Raw genomic sequence first — 5,118 nt, forward strand, 5'->3', positions numbered from 1 at the left:
ATTCAGCATTAAAAGAGAATAAAATCATGGCATTTGCAGGTAAGTGGTTGGAGCTGGAGAATATAATGCTAAGTGAAATTATTCAACCCCAAAAAACCAAATGCCCTATGCTTTCTCTGATTTAAGGATACTGATTCATAATATACTGCAGGAGAGAGGAGGATTAATGAACTCTAGATAGAGCAAAGGGGAAAAGGGGAGGGAAGGGAAGGCAGGGGGCATAGGAGTAGGAAGGGGAAGGTAAGATGGTGGAATGCGATGGTCATCATTACCTTATCTATGAAGACACAAAGGATGTGACTCTACTTGGTGTACAACCAGAGATATGAAGAATTGTGCTCTATATGTGTAATATGAATTGTAATGCATTCTGCTGTCAAAAACAAATTAAAATTAAAAAACAATTTAAAAACGTATATGGGGAAAGATGAATATTCATAAGAATACACAAGTGAAAATATGTATAAACATACATATTCTGAAAAGGGAACAGGGAAGTTTGAGTCATGAGATCATATATTTTGTAAATATGGGGATGCATGAACATATCCTATAAATGATACATTGTAATAATGTATATGCAAATTCAACATAGATAATTGAAAAGAGAAGCTAAAGTAAACTTTAAACTTTATATTGTTGTACATGGATTTAAGAGAAATTTGATTTAGATATAAAGGTAAGCTAAGGGTTCTTTTTATATTTTACTCAGGGGTTCGGTACGAGTTAAAGAATGAATATGTATATTGGGAAATGTAAATGTTCAAAGAATTTATGTGTGAAAATATGTATGAACACAAATATAAACATATGTGCTCTGACACAAGGGAGAATAAATTGTGAGTCAGGTGATTACATATTTTGTACATATGGGGATGCGAGGATAAATACTATAAATGATATAAAACATGTATGCAATTTTACATTAATAATTGAAATAAAATTCAAAATACACTTTTTAAAAAAAGAAATGATTTTACATGGTGTTAAAACAGGCTATTAGCCATGATTCACGAAGAAGCAACCATTTCCACCAAAAGTGACCAAATCTTCTGTTGTTCTTACTTTGGACATGCATGCTTAATATTAAAAAAAAAAAAAAAAAAAAAAAAAAAAAAAAATCACAGTGCAGAGGAATTTCCAGAAGTCAGGTTCTCTAAAGTGACTTTAAAAAGCACTAATTTCTAAAACTGTTATAAAACAATTTTATTAAGACCTTCACTGAAAACATTGATTCCTTTTTATCACCTGGTTTGCTCCTCTTTCCAAAGGAAGTGACCAGCCAAAACTGTCTGTATGCAACAAAAAGATAAAAATTTCAATTAGACTCAGCGCTGTCATAAGCAGACCACATGAGAAAGCTTGAGATAACCCACATTACATATTGATGTCTATCAGCGCAGAGACCACAGCCGTGATTCATTCCAGACCCCTTTTGTAAGTTTGGCAGCCACTGCACCCAATAAAGGCCTAATCATATTAATTTATGCCCCTATCAATTATACATTCAGATTCCCCAGATAGCTTGTCAGTTTTTATTCACTATTTTCCAAAATATACGCCTATTACAGTTACTGTGCAAATAGTAGGACTGTCAGAAATGGAGATTTAAAGAATATTACTTAAAAGAGGTGGGCTTCCTTAATTTATAAATGTTGTATTATATGTCATACATGTGCTAGTTTTAAAATCAGGGGCATTGTGAAGATGGATGTCACATGAAGGACTTTCAAGATAGGGTGCCTGTCTTCTCAATCCTTTTGTTGTGCTTTAATAAGAGTGTTTGGTTTCTCTTTAAATCAAACAATCTTTGGTCTATTTGTAAAATATCTCAAATTTGTTAGGGGAAGCAATCACTTATTTTTGCCTCTCAAACAAGACGCCTCTCCTACAGGGGACTTTTGAAGTACTATTTTCCTGCTCTGTTTTGCAATGTGGCCAAAGGTCTTTTGAAGGTGCTTCTTGGAGTGTCTGTGTACTATCTTTGGAGATGGTATCTGAAACCTGTCTCTAGGCAGGTATGGGGTGCTTCAGCATGGTGGGGAGTTCTTCTGCATAGGCAAAGAAGCATCAGGACCTCAGAATCCAGGAGCATTGTGGGCAATTCTACCTTACAGGGTCATTCAACACAGAAGCTACTGGGAGTTCCGCAATGAGGCTGAGCAGGGTGTAAAGCAAGGCAAATCTAGCACTGTGCCTTTCTGTTTTATTTTCTGCTGATTCCACTCCTCAAATCAGCTATCCACTCATGTCTATGCTTGCACAACTTTGCTGTCCTCCAGCTGACAATTAGCTCTAAACGTCATAATTCTGAATTGTCTCAAAGACGAATCTTTCCAAGAAGAGGTGCAGGAAGAGTCTGTATATGGGTGACCTGAATGACCTTCTACACTTTAGGCAGAGAGACAGACAGATGGGGTCTGGTTAGACCACATTGGACAAAGAAAGTCCTTCATTCATTGATCAAAAACATGTAGCAGCTTACAAAAAAAAAAAAATTGCACTCTGACTCATAGAGTTGAGATTCTAGAGAAAGAATAGAAGATCAACAAATAAGGACATAATCGCAAATTGTGTTAAGTGTCAAAAAGACTAATGTTGAATGTTACAAGAAAGAAAAATGAGACTCATTTTGATGGGAAGATCCAGGAAGTTTTACCCAAGAAAACAACGTTGAGGTTCAGGATTGAGTAGAGTCTATACAGGAAGAAGAGCAACTTGAAGACACTTGTTACGTCTACTCCCTCACCCCACACTCACAGAAATGACAATGGGAATTTAAAACTCTAAACCCCAGGGACAAAAAGAATAAGAGAAGAAACTGCAGCAAACATATTAACAAGGCAATAGAATTTGGAAAATGTAATTGGACCTTTGGTAGTAGAAGAGATAAAGATACATGAGAAATGAACCAAGACAACAGATAAGAGAAAGTGAGTGTTATGATTTGGATGAGCATCCCCCAAAGGGCCATGTATTAAGGTCCTGGGCCCTGGTGTGGTGCCATTGGAAAGTGAAAGAATGTTTAGAAAGTGGGCCTAGTGGGAGGTCCTTAAGTCACTGGAGACATGCCTTGATTAGGATACTGTGACCCTGGCTTCTCATTCTCTCCCTCTCTCCATCCTTTTTTCTTATTCTTCTTTTCAGCTTCCTGCATCATGATGTAAGCAGATTGTTCTATCACTCACTACCACCGCCAACTGGTATAGTACCCTCATCAGAGGCCCAAAGCAATGGGGTCACTGGACTGGAATCTCCAGAGCCAAGAGCCAAAATAAACCTTTTCTCTTTATAAGTTAATCACTTCACATATTTCATTATAGTAGTGGAAATCTGACTAATTCAATGGGAAATGTGGGATTTAAAAAAAGGGAGTTCATGAGGTGGTCTCTGCAGTGCACAACTGGATCGCGGTTCTTTGGGGAGTTTTCTGAGGAATCACAGAACCCGTTCAGAGCAGGTTAGAGTATTTATTCATGTCCCCCCTCTCACAACCACGAAGGGCTGCCTCCCCTCCAGGAGTATTAAAACTTTTTTTTTTTTTTTTTATTTCTGGGTTGCTGCCAAGCAAGGACTTTAGACTAAGCCCCAGGGCAGCAAAGCAAAGAGAGGCTGAGGCAAATGTTTGAAGTAAGTTACAAACAACACACACGAGACTGCCTACCCTTGCATTGAAATCAGCTGGACCAAGGGTTTGTGGCCCACAGTGGACCACAAGGGCTGCTACAAGAAGAAAATGTTAGAAATAGAACTCTGACTGCAGGGGGGACACCAACAAGAACAAAGGAGGACCCCATCACAAACCCCGCTACCTGGGAACGCAGGAACGTGAGGTGGACTTGCTAACAAGGACTTTAAAGACTGTGCAAGGAATATTTACTAACCTGAGCACCCTTTCTCCAGCACAGACAACCAAGCAGTCCCTGCCACCCCCCAGCTCCTACCACAGAGGGGAGGCTCTCTTCTAGGGATTCCAGTGGGGGCTGTTGCTGAAAAATAGCCATTCTTGATAATCATTGTCCCTGCTCCCTGCATTTTCCTCTTTTCTTTTGCAGGTAACTGAGTAGTTATATGAATAGCTATTGGCTTTTCTCTAGTTCTCTCATATCTTATTTTATTTGGTTCTGTTAGTCTTTCAGGAGGATCATCCTCTACTTACTGTGAATCCTCAATGAACTTGTATGCGGATATCACCAGGAGCCACCAAGTCCCGTTCTCTTCTCTAGATGGATAATCCTCAGACAATTTCACTCTTCAGTTGTCAAGTTCCTCCCCACCTTGCTGCCCCCACCTTAATACCAGATCTGAAGGTGGTGTGGATTATTCCCCCAGACATATCATTGGGCAGAAATCAACATATAACCCCACTTCCATGCAAAGGAGGCTGAAAAAATGAGGGCCTCTTATGCCTAGAAAGAAACAGAACTCACAATTAAACACAGCATTGTCTCTACACAGTAAAATTTGGTTAAGGACCAAGTTCAGTAATCTAGAATACTAAATAGAATACCAGGAATATTGTTCTTCCACCACCTTTCCCTGCCCCCATTCTCTTTGAACCCATCTATATTTGCACATTGACTTGAAGGAACCAGATTTAATGTAGCCAACATAGTGCCCAGGAAGGTCTCTGCCTATTGCCAAGAGAATGGAATTTCCCTGGGGTTTAAAACAGGAAGTTGATGAATGCAGGAATAGAATAGAGCAGACAAGCATTGTTTCATTTAAGAAAGGTGAATGGTGCTGGAGCAGACAAATGAATCCGATGCAAGGACTAATCAGAACATACAAATGAAACAAGTACAAATATTCCCTGGAAAATTGAAGCACTAAAAGTGGTTGATCCAGAAAAAGTGAACTCAATGAGAAAGAGAAAGAGACTAGGAAAAAGGAGAGAAAGAGGACAAATTACCACAGATGAGAGTGACTTAAACAAGAAATTTATTTCTCAGTTCTAGAAGTCCAAGATCAGGGTGCCATCTTGGTTGGGTTCTGGTGAGGGCACTCCTACTGGGTTGCAGAGTAAACTTCCTGCTGTCTTCACATAGAAAAGAAGGAAGTCTGGGATCTCTTCCTCTTCTGTTGAGCACGCTAATCCCAACATGAGGGCTCCATCCT

Source organism: Callospermophilus lateralis, chromosome 13, assembly GCF_048772815.1.
Source record: "Callospermophilus lateralis isolate mCalLat2 chromosome 13, mCalLat2.hap1, whole genome shotgun sequence".
Classification (NCBI taxonomy): Eukaryota; Metazoa; Chordata; class Mammalia; order Rodentia; family Sciuridae; genus Callospermophilus; species Callospermophilus lateralis.